The sequence below is a fragment of the Sprattus sprattus genome (assembly GCF_963457725.1).
Source record: "Sprattus sprattus genome assembly, chromosome: 2".
Taxonomy (NCBI): domain Eukaryota; kingdom Metazoa; phylum Chordata; class Actinopteri; order Clupeiformes; family Clupeidae; genus Sprattus; species Sprattus sprattus.
In genome coordinates, this window is record NC_137921.1 from 34,139,771 (window position 1) to 34,152,270 (window position 12,500).

General features: G+C 44.9%; 1 protein-coding gene across 2 annotated transcripts in view; it reads left to right on the forward strand.

The window, feature by feature from the left end:
* Window positions 1-12,500, forward strand: part of insrb (insulin receptor b) — a 90,571-nt gene that overhangs the window by 49,749 nt on the left and 28,322 nt on the right. The gene's annotated exons all lie outside the window — the stretch shown is intronic.

Below are 12,500 nucleotides of genomic sequence, written 5' to 3' on the forward strand. Positions count from 1 at the left end.
TTTCCCTATTTGTCTGTATTTCTCTCTCTCCTTCTTTGTACCCCTCGCCCTACTCCTGCCCTCTCTCACTTTATTCTCATGAGCACAGCGGCGTGTCCCCACAGCCTCCAGACCTGCCCGCTAACAATCCCATCAGACTGTCTCATTGTGGTTAAGAGTGTGTGTGTTCGTGCATTAGACCTTGTGACTCAGACACCAGACCTCAGCCACCAGACCGCCCCCCCCCCCCCCCCCCCCCCCCATCTCTCAAATCACCATCCTCGATAGGTGTGCTCTCTCTCTCGCTCGCTCTCTCTCTCTCTCTCTCCTCCTCTCCCTCTCTTAGCTCGAGGAACATGCCTAACTGGTACAGGTGACTCACCCCCCCCCCCCATCTCTGTCCCCCTCGGGAAGTGTGTTCTCCCTAACCCAATCAGCAGACAGGGCAGAGAACATCCTGCTCCTGCTGCCACCAGTACCCCCACGGCAGTCTGTCCCCTCACTGATTAACCACCCTGACCAGATGCAGCGCGTCACACGCCGGGGTCCGTCGAGTCCGATCGGCTGATCGGGGAAAGAGAGATGACGAGGATCTTGGAGGCCTGGAACTTTGTTTTGGTTACGATATCAAAGCTAATAGGCAGCTGTTAAAAAGTTTGATCACCCTGGAGAAGCTCAATTATTCTGCTAAAACAAATGCTTGCCTCATGAGAGAGGGCACCCTCCTTAAGACTTAACGATGACTTCCTGGCAGTGGGAACAATGGGGGGGGGGACCATTGTGAACTGGTTGCTTCAACAAGTAATAATGTAAAGAGCTTGCTTTAGGGTAACCGGGTCTCTGTAGTCTGTTTCTTAAAGATCTCACTCTGCCAAGTATTTATGTGAATACAATAGAGCCACTTCTGAATGTGTTTATCTTTGTACAGTTTGAATTGAGTTATTTAGACCTTTCCTGGTGAATAATTCGACTAATTTGTCCTTTTTCATTAAAACCCATTCGCCCCCCCCTGTGGTGTATAACTCTCATTTAGCCTGATGTGATGTTACGGCGTTAGCCCACAGTTGGGAAAGTGCGTAAATATATAGGTTGAGTAGAAGTACGTGCCCCTGGCTGGATTTGCTTGGAGTAAATGGTTCCATAGGGAGCCTTGTGGGCTGGGGAGGGGTGGAAGTGGGGTAGGGTGAGGGAGAGGGGGTGTATAAGTGGTTGTGGAAGTGGGCGGGCTCACTGGAGTTGTGAAAATGCTTTGCCTCTTTAACTGAAAGACCACAATCCCTCCTTTTCCAGAAGGGAGATCAGACAAGAGGAGTTTGGGGTGGAGACCAGCTCTGGTGACTGGCTACTGGGCCACATGGTGGAGTAGGGAAGCATGTGACCTGCACTTCATATCTGAAAAATTATACATAGATCGGTGAAAAAAAACATCAGTTTCCATCGCAGTCATTCATTATTTAGTAGTAGGTTGGGTTCTAGCATGATGAACATTATTTTGTGATATTGTTTTTCTACAGGAGTGTAAGGCCGAATCTCGATTCTTCTCCTTGCCCCTTTTGCTTAGTCTTGTCTTAGTCTTAACCCTAGCACTTGCAAGTGTAAGGGCCAAGGGCTGAGATCTTTCCCCTATGAAATGAGACGCCACTCGGTTTCGGGTACGTCATGCGTGACTGTATGAGCTATGAAACTAGCGATTTAAAAAAAGTCTAATGAAGAACATGGTTGCAAATATACATGTATACAACTGTGTAGAGCACGAAACAAGACTGTCGTCATTTTTAAATTAATTATAAGCCAAAAATACTTACATGTAGTGTATGTAGCATGATAGCTGGCAAGCTACCATATAAGCCAATGGAGTGGTGGTATACGCGCTAATTTGTATCCTAAAACTACCGTTTGAAAGCTTCAGTTAAGACCGACAATACTATGCATCGTTCGAGTAGCACATTTCAGATCAAACCGAGTCATTATAAACATATAAAAAGTTGTGTAGATAGCTTTATTCATGTAAAATATTCCTCGCTTCAAGCAGCCATGTTTTTTTGAAAATTCCCGAGCTGGTTTCGCGGTGTGCTCTGGGATAGCCCTTGGAGGAGTAAGGTAGCTCTCCGATCATCTCAAAAACGTGGGCCATACACCCCTTAAACTTACCCCTTAATCTTGATCAAGTTGGGTATTGAGACACCACTAGCTCTCACATGAACGCGCAATTTCAAGGGTAAGGGGTAAGATAAGGGGTAAGGGGAAGTATTGAGATTGGGCCTAAATCTCAGAGGGAGTGAGGGAGACAGCAAAAATGTCGCCCCATCCAGTTTTCGTGTTCTTAAGGCCGAAATGTACTTCTACAACTCCTTTACTCCATGTTAACGCAGTTGTCTCAATGGACTCGTTTCCATTTATGGTTCATTGACGATTGTGGGTGTTGCAAGACAATAATACAAAAAAAAGATGGCAGACCATCTCTGTAGACGGTCTTATTTGTACATAAAAGTTGTTTGCAAGGTGTCTGAGCCAGCTATCTAATGTAGCATGCTACTAACCGAAAGGTAAACAGCCCTGCGGTCGTGGGCTCTCTAGTTACAACATTTTGGAGGTGCATGTCAGGCCACAGAGAGGGTTTGCAACAACGGACAGGGCTCTCCGTGTCTCTGTTAACGGACGGCCAAAAATTGGGCTTAAGAAGAAGCACACACAGCCCCAGAGCGCTGCAGTCTCAGAAAAAGTGTAGAGCAGAGAGGGCTGGGCAGCCCAGCCTGTCCCCTGTCACTGGTGGCGTAGGAGGTGGTGCCCCAGCCCTGCTCACTGCCCGCCTAATCTCCCAGTCCCTTGGCTTCAGTGGGATAACCATGTGCTGTGCTTAGGGTTGTGAGTGCGGAGGCTGGCTGCTCGCTGGGAGTTCAGAGGGAGAGACACCGCCAGCAAACCTGTCTGAGCAGGCCCTGTGTGTGTGTGTGTGTGTGTGTGTGTGTGTGTGTGTGTGTGTGTGTGTGTGTGTGTGTGTGTGTGTGTGTGTGTGTGTGTGTGTGTGTGTGTGTCTGAGCAGGCCCAGGAGCAGCCGGTGGGAAGTCCGTCCCGGCAGCAGAGCCACGGCCCACTACACACACACAAACACACCCACACCTTGACTCATGTCAAGGCATACAGGGTTATATGAAATAACAAACAGGCTGCTGTGCTTCCCAATATTTGATCATGACAAGGACAGAAGCAAATACACCTGCAACCCCTCTTTGAACATCTGCAAAACAAAAACAAGTGGCGTAAGTTTTAAATAAATCCACACACATACACACACACACACACACACAAACACCTACACACATATATACACACATACACACACACACACACACACACACACACACAGCCAAGCAATCCAGAAGCCTGAATGGATGGAGTGTATTCCCACATGCTTTGCCTCTCACTCTGAGTGGAGCTCTCTGTGCTGACTACACTGTCTGGAGTTAGTGGTGGCTGCTCTCACCGGGCCCATTCCCATTCAAGCTGAAGGCTTTTAAGTGCTGAGCTTCGAGGAATCGGCTACGTCGCTAGAAAGCACAGTCTCTGCGCACCAGCTCTCTCTATCACTAGCGTCCATCCACCTCCACTAGTGTAGCTAACACAGCTGTTATTAATCGCAGACTTCGGGTGGCCTTCAAGTCATAGTAACATGGGCCATGTAGTTTTCATATGCTTTGCAGCTGTCAGAAGTCCTGTTCGACACTCCTTAGAAAGTGCATTGCATTGCTTTTGACTGTGGGTTTAAGTAGATCACCTGTACCTGCCCCTTAGGTGTGAGATGGCTTGACCAGAAACACACCGCTCACCTTTAGCCCCATGCACCGTCACTAGGGATGAGAACCTTTACGATTTTAACGATTCCGGTTCCTTATCGATTCCTGCTTATCGATTCGATTCCTTATCGATTCTCTTATCGATTCTTATTGGGTAAGGGGTGAAAAAAGAGCACAAACGGGTTTTTTACATTAATGTTCTTTTATATAAATTTCTAGAATGCTGCACACACCATAAACAGAATGTTTACATAAATAACCAAAAACTTTTATTAAAAAACAGACATTCTTGCCACTAAATATAAAACAACAATATTTAAATGCATATGTGGTGAGAGTGTCAACTCTAAAGCTATACATTGACATTGCAGAGCACTGTTGATTGCTATTTCACTCATCTATACTGTATAGATGAGTGTATGAGTGAATGAGTGAAATAGCAAACAACCCCTATACAACCCTTCCTCTGCTACCTACTGATCTTTCTTTTCCAGAGCAGATATACCTCAGGAAATGTCTCATAATTGTTGGAACATTACAATGCATCCAGGTTTAGTTTAAGTTAGTCCAATCTAAACCCCTCCCTCATTGCACTCTTGAGAAACTAAATCTGGCATTAAAATGGCACTAACAAAATCGTTGAATTGTCTGATCTGACATGAAGCCCTTGTTATTGAGTAAACTGAAGGACTGTATATTTTCTTGTAGGTTGCTTGGTTGTATGGCTAATTGCGAACTATTATGCTTAACTCTTCTAATAGCAATGTAGAACCCACTACAAACACAATAACGTACTGAAACATACTTACTTGTATCATGCACACAATGCCTCACATACGTATTTGAACAAAGATGATTCGCAAACTAGGCACTCAGTATATTTAAAACTTAACTATTGCTGCCACTGAATTGAAAGAGAAACGTATCCATATCTAGGGAGCTGCACGCGTTGCTAGGCAACGCCATTATTAACGGAGTCTTTTGCGTTTCATCCCTGACTTACCAAGCCAAGGTAAAGTCCTTAAAATGTTTTATCATAACGGTGTTACTCGTGTGTTATCAGCAAACTTTCAAGAACCAACAGAGGGGAGGCAAGCACTGCCTCTGCCTCAAGCCAACGGCTGAAAATAGAAGATTCTACAGCTAAGCTAGCCTACGTTATATGACAATGTCCAACATCGCCCATTCTGTTAAGCAATTAAATGCTAAGTTTAGTTATGGTTAACACGACAACGCAAACGTTTGCTGATAACACACGAGTAACACCGTTATGATAAAACATTTTGAGGAGTTTACCTTGGTAAGTTAGGGATGAAGCGCCGTCGTTAGTTAGTCAAAAACATGACAATCTTGTAATTTAATACCATGTTGTGTGCTCAAGTGCTTATTCATAGTAGATGTACCTCCTCCCTTTGACGAAATACATGTTTTACAGACGTTACAAGTGACCATGTTTGCATTTGTTCGAGTGAAATAAAGCCACACTTTAGATCGCTTCTTTCTAGTTGCCATTTCTGCTGCGGTCTGATTTTTTAAAGGAAGCGCTCGCGCATGCGCAAACGGCACAGAGGTCCGTTTACAGACCCGGTTTTGAATTTGGCTAACGATTCCAAAGATTCGGCTCATTAGGAACCGGTTCTAAACAAGAACCGGGTTTCGGTTCCCATCCCTAAGTCACTGTCACGCACAGACCTCTGGCCTGGCGGCGGGGCTCCAGATGACAGGAGAGGTATGAATGTCTGTCTTGGATTTCGCGTGGCTCTCTTCCTGTTACTCTAACCTTGCGCAATCTTGCACTCTTATCTGTGGCAATAAGGTCATGGTGTGAAAGGTGGCTGTTACTGCTGCCGCTGCTGCTGCTGTTGTTGTTGTTGTTGCCGGGAGAGGTGGCTGGACCTTGAGAGGCAGGCAGGCTGGTGTTATTGCTGTGTTTTTGACTCAGCTTATCACAGCCGCCTGGGATCTCTCTGTCTTTCACTCTCTCTCTCTCTGCCTTTTATTTGTCTCTCCACTTCCTGTGTTTTTTCTTATTTGTTCTTTCTCAATTGGCCTCTGTTTTCGCTCCTGTTTTGTCCTTAATCTTCCCTCCCCCGACAAACACAAACACAGAAGACACCAAAACACGTACATGCACAAAAAAATACACAACCCCCCATGCACAAACACAGGCTGCTAATCAAACAGCACGCCCTCCTGGTGATTTTGTGTTTCTTCTTCTTCTTTTTCTTCCTCTTCTTCTTCTGCTTCTTTTCTGTGAGTGATGCAACCTGGTTCTCTTCAGCCCCTCCCACTCTTTACAGTCTTGCTTTGTTTACAGTCTCTCAGGCCCCACCCCTTGTCGTCCTCGGCTTCTTAGGGCTGATCACTAGACACATTTAGAGCAAATCTTTGAAGCTTAGGGCTTTACGCAAGTGAAAGTAATATAGGCAAGAAGGAATTCGATCCAAAAGCACCTTTTGTGTGTGTGTGTGTGTGTGTGTGTGCCTGTGTGCCTGTGTGCCTGTGTGTGTTTTGCAACGCATTACTGAACAGGTTTGTTTTCTGTGCAAATGTAGGGGGTGCGCAGAGAGAGGGGGAAATTTATTTTTTTTGCCTCTGGGCAGAAATGTGTTTGTTATTGTTCGCCCGGCTTTGCCCTCAGTCAACACTGCCAATTAAAGGGGCGTTTTTTTTTTTACGTGCAGGAGCCGGAAGTATCCTCTCGCCTCTCTCTTCTTCTCCTCTCCTCTCTCTTCTTCTCCTGTCCTCTCCTCTTCTCTTCTCTTCTCTTCTCTTCTCTCTTCCTCTCCTCTCCTCTCTTATTTCCTCCCCTCTACTGTTCATCTCCTCCTCTCTTCGGAGCGGAGCTGTCAGAGCCGGAACAGCGCGGTGCTTCTCTTTTTCTGCAGGGTCGGGTGTGGATTCTGTGGAATGATCAAATCCAACACAGACAAAACACTCCCACATGATCAAACACAGCCTCACGCAATGCTGGACTTAAATGTACCAGGATAAGGATTCCAGGATGTCCGAGTGTGTGTATACATTTGTGTATGTGTGTTTTGGAGAGTACATGCGTGTGTGGGCTGCGTGTTTTTGCATGCGTATGTGCTTGTTTGCATACGTGTGTGAGTGTCCTCAAGCTCATCAGCAAGGAAAACAATGGGCATGAATGAAAGTGGGAAGGGCCTGTGTGGCCAGTGGCGATGTATATTAGCTTTTATCATAAGGTGGGGGTTGGGTGTATCGCCAGAGTAGCTCCTGTGTATGTGCACTAGGAGGAGGTAGCCTCTTTGTGTGTGATTTGATTGAATGTAGCGAACAGAGAGAGAGTAGCGAACAGCTGCAGCTAAGGTGCAGTTGCTGCAAAGGGAAGCGGGGACGTTGTGTATTCCTGCAGCGTGTCCCTGCTGCCCCTGTCTGCTCGTCGTCTGCCCGGCGCTGCGAGGGTTAACGCTGGGCGGCTCCCAGCCTAGGAGGGAAGAGGGGCCCTGATTGGCTGAGCTCCACGGTCAGGGAACACATTGGTTAAGGGTGAGGGCGGATCTGTGGATGCAGCTATAGTCTGGTGCGGATAACACTGGGATTGGGAGTGGACGTGTGGTGTGTGTGTGTACGTGCTTGTGTGTGTTTGAGACAGAAAGAGAGTGTGTGTTCGAGTGTGTGTGCGTGCGGTCAATGAGTGCACAGAGCCCTGCATGGAGACGGATAGAGGGAGGGAAGGAGAGAGCGAGAAAGAGGGAAAAAGGAAGGAAGGAGGGAGGGGCGAAAGGGAAGAAGCAGCAACACTGCATTATCTGTGTGTGCTCAGGGAAGAGATATGTAACTGTCTGAGACGTGGTCCGTTCTCACACTCTAAGGTGGGCATTTCATACGTTTTTATTTTAATTTTTTTCCGTTTCTCAGGTACCGTTTATATTGTTATTTCAGACATTCGTCCAGGGATTTGTTTTTGTTGCCCGTCCTGAGTCTCACCTCCCTTCCCCGCTCAACAGTCTACCTCAGGTCCCCCCATCCCCCACCCCTTTGCTTCAGCCGCCTCCATATGTCCCCTCTAATTTCAGACAGGCAGCGTGATGGACTGCCCCCCTTCAGTGAAAGGGAGAGAGGGGTCCATGTTGTTTTGCTCCTGCCGGGCCAGACCAGCATCACATGATGGAGGGGTTTTATGACACTAATGAAGTCCAACAGATTTGTCACTGAACTGTGAGAAGTCTCCTCCTCTCTTTCTATCTCTCTCTCTCTCTCTCTTTTTTTCTCTTTCTCTGTCCAGAGATGTCAGAGTTTGTCATACATGGCCCTAGAACAGAGTTAGAACAGTCTCCCATGTGTCTCCCTGGCAGCAGGTGTATGTGAGCGGTGCATATACTTCCTGCTATGACATGATGGGAAGCTTGGCCATTCAGCTGCTCTCTCTCCAAACCCCCCAAAACGGCTCCATAGCTCAAGCTCCACTCCTCAACACCATAAGAGGAAAAGGAAGAAGAAGAGTGAATGGGGGGAAACCTAGGCCTTGGCTGTGTGAATGATGGGCAGCAATGACACGGAGGCCAAGATTAGGGGTGGTCTACTGTTTACCGACCACGCGTGTGTGTGTGTGTGTGTGTGTGTGTGTGTGTGTGTGTGTGTGTGTGTGTGTGTGTGTGTGTGTGTGTGTGTGTGTGTGTGTGTGTGTGTGTGTGTGTGTGTGTGTGTGTGTGTGTGTTGGGATTCATTCAGATATCTTGGCTGTTGCATCCTGTGAAAACTTTACCATGAGGGTGTTTTAAAATGGGAGAGATCTCCTGCATAGCCCCACCATAGACAGACATTTTCCCTGCTGTAAAATGCAACTTTAATTATTTTATTTTTTTTCAAACGGTCACCGTTCATGCATTTATTTATGAAATGTGAGCTTAGTCACCCCGAGATCCCCGCACTGCCTGTGCCAGACCTGAAGGGATATTAGGAATGCGGCGCTCTCATACTCATGACGCAGGGATTGTTCTCATGTGTGTGAAAACGATTATGCTCAGGAATTATGCTCATGAAGCGATTATGCTCAGGAATGGCCAGTATCATGACTGATGGTATGATGTAATATTCATTTGACAAAGGTCATAGGTCATGGGATACACCGGCCTACTCCGCCTCGCTTGGCCACAAGGCACGTTAATCACCGGTCACCACTTTGGCACAGACTGGACATGTTACACACATTTGGTCAAATGTTGCTGTACACACATTCAGTCATGTGTGTGTCGGGGTACACACATTCAGTCATATGTGTGTGTCGGGGTACACACATTCAGTCATATGTGTGTGTCGTGGTACACACATTCAGTCATATGTGTGTGTCGGGGTACACACATTCAGTCATATGTGTGTGCATCAAATCAAGTCACATTCAGTCATATGTGTGTGTCGCGATACCCACATTCATTCATATTTGTGTGCATCAAATCAAGTCACATTCAGTCATATGTGTGTGTCGTGATACACACATTCAGTAATATTTGTGTGCGTCAAATCAAGTCACATTCAGTCATATCTGTGTCGTGGTAAACACAGGTAGTCGTATTTATGTGGCATGATCCACACATTCTGTCATGTGTGTCAGGTGGTGCACAGATTCCATCGTATTTCTGTGTGTCAAGGTACGCGCTTTCAGTCATATTAGTGTCGTGTGTTACACGGATTCAATCATATTTGTGTCGTGTGTTACACACTTTCAGTCATATTTGTGTCGTGTGGTACACGGATTCAATCATATTGGTGTCGTGTGGAACACGGATTCAATCATGTTGGTGTGTGTCAAGGTACACCCTTTCAGTCATATTTGTGTATTTATATATATTTTTTAAAGATACATTTTTTGGGCTTTTTGGCCTTTAATCGATAGTTGTAGTGAAGAGTGGGACAGGAAATGAGAGGGAGAAGAGGTGGGGAGTGGACAGGAGAAATGACATCAGGCCGGAATCGAACCTGTGTCCTCCATGGGCATCAAGCCCGAATGTGGTCGGGGCTACTGGTTGCGGCACAGTGCCCCCCAGTATTTATATACAGCCGCGGAAAAAATTAAGAGACCACTTCAAAATTATCAGTTTATCTGGTTTTACTATTTATTGGTATGTGTTAAAGTAAAATGTACATTTTTGTTTTATTCTATAACCTACTGGCAACATTCCTACCAAATTTCAAATAAAAATATTGTCATTTAGATCATTTATTTGCAGAAAAATGACAATTGGTCAAAATAGCAAAAAAGATGCAGTGTCTTCAGATCTCGAATAATGCAAAGAAAACAAGCTCATATTCATTTTTAAACTACACAATACTAATGCTTTAACTTAGGAAGAGTTCAGAAATCAATATTTGGTGGAATAACCTTGATTTAAAATCACAACTTTCATGTGTCTTGGCATGCTCTCCACCAGTCTTTCACATTGCCTTTGGGTGACTTTATGCTACTCCTGGCGCAAGAATTCAAGCAGCTCGGCTTCTTTTCATGGCTTGTGACCATCCATCTTCCTCTTGATCACATTTCAGAGGTTTTTTATGGGATTCAGGTCTCGAAATTGGGCTGGCCATGACAGGGTCCTGATCTGGTGGTACTCCATCCACACCTTTACTGGCCTGGCTGTGTGGCATTGAGCATTGCCCTGCTGGAAAAAAACACTTCTCAGAGTTGGGGAACATTGTCAGAGCAAAAGGAAGCAAGTTTTTCTTCCGGGACAACGTTGTACTTTGCCTGGCTGAGGTTTGTAAAAGACCATAAGGATTGAAGCAAAGCGGACTGGATGTCCCTAAGTTCGTCTTCTCTGATGAGTCCAATTTTCAGCTTTGCCCAACACATGGTCATCTGATGGTTAGACTGAGACCTGGAGAGGCCTACAAGCCACAGAGTCTTGCACCTACTGTGAAATTGGACTCATCAGAGAAGACGAACTTAGGGACCTCCAGTCAGCTTTGGTTCAATCCTTATGGTCTTTTACAAACCTCAGCCAGGCAAAGTACAACGTTGTCCCGGAAGAAAAACTTGCTTCCTTTTGCTCTGACAATGTTCCCCAACTCTGAGAAGTGTTTTTTCCAGCAGGGCAATGCTCCATGCCACACAGCCAGGCCAGTAAAGGTGTGGATGGAGTACCACCAGATCAGGACCCTGTCATTGCCAGCCCAATTTCGAGACCTGAATCCCATAAAAAAATCTGAAATGTGATCAAGAGGAAGATGGATGGTCACAAGCCATGAAAAGAAGCCGAGCTGCTTGAATTCTTGCGCCAGGAGTAGCATAAAGTCACCCGACGGCAATGTGAAAGACTGGTGGAGAGCATGCCAAGACACATGAAAGTTGTAATTTTAAATCAAGGTTATTCCACCAAATATTGATTTCTGAACTCTTCCTAAGTTAAAGCATTAGTATTGTGTAGTTTAAAAATGAATATGAGCTTGTTTTCTTTGCATTATTCGAGATCTGAAGACACTGCATCTTTTTTGCTATTTTGACCAATTGTCATTTTTCTGCAAATAAATTATCTAAATGACAATATTTTTATTTGAAATTTGGTAGGAATGTTGCCAGTAGGTTATAGAATAAAACAAAAATGTACATTTTACTTTAACACATACCAATAAATAGTAAAACCAGAGAAACTGATAATTTTGAAGTGGTCTCTTAATTTTTTCCGCGGCTGTATTTGACACAAATCCAACACAGGCAAAACACTCCCACATGATCAAACACATCCTCACGCAATGCTGGACTTAAATGTACCAGGATAAGGATTCCAGGATGTCCGAGTGGGTGTATACATTTGTGTATATCTGTGTTTTGGAGAGTACATGCGTGTGTTTTTTGGGATGTGTGGGCTGCATGTTTTTACATGCATGTGCTTGTTTGCATACGTGTGTGAGTGTCCTCAAGCTCATCAGCAAGGAAAACAATGGGCAGCAAATAGGGCTGAACGATTAATCGCATTTGCGATTAAATCGCGATATGGTAAAACGCGATTTTCTAACCGCAACGTCCGCGATTACAACGTACTTTTTTTTTAAGATGGAAAATTGTGCACACAGTGATTTAAAGCAGTATAACAGATCAATTGCTAATCGTTTACGAGATGCTAGTGGCTTGAATCTCTTGAAATGTGCTTACTTTGACACTATGACCAACTAGTTAGTCAACAACTGTCCTAACAAGGTCAAACATCAAGCAAGTGCAACACAAGACAGCAAAACAGCTACTTACTAGTTCGGCAGACAGTAAAAACCGGGCGGCTTCAGGCACACCTACATAACGCAGTCATTTGCCTACAGACCCTGGTATGGCAATGGCACAGAGGCGATTCTCCATATTAAGTCATTGTTGAGCCCCAATTTTTTCAAAGCTGTTATTTTAAGGTAAAACTGCTTATCCTAACCCTAACCCTGAAGTACAATCACTGCATAAGGCCATTTTAAAAAGTGCATGCCTTGTGTTTATTCTTATACTTACTTAAATGCACAGTGGCAAAGCCACCGATTTGTTTCTGTAATGAGCATTTAAATACAAATGTAAATGTGGGAAAGAATATTTCACACTAAATGTATCTAATATTGTGTTGGTCATATTTAAATCATTCAGTACTTTTTGTTGGGAAAAAAAGCGGATAAAATGAAAAAAAATCGCATATCGAATCGCAATCGCAATATTTTGGGGAAAAATCGCAATTAGATTATTTTCCCAAATCGTTCAGCCCTAGCAGCAAAGCGATTATGCTCACAAATGGC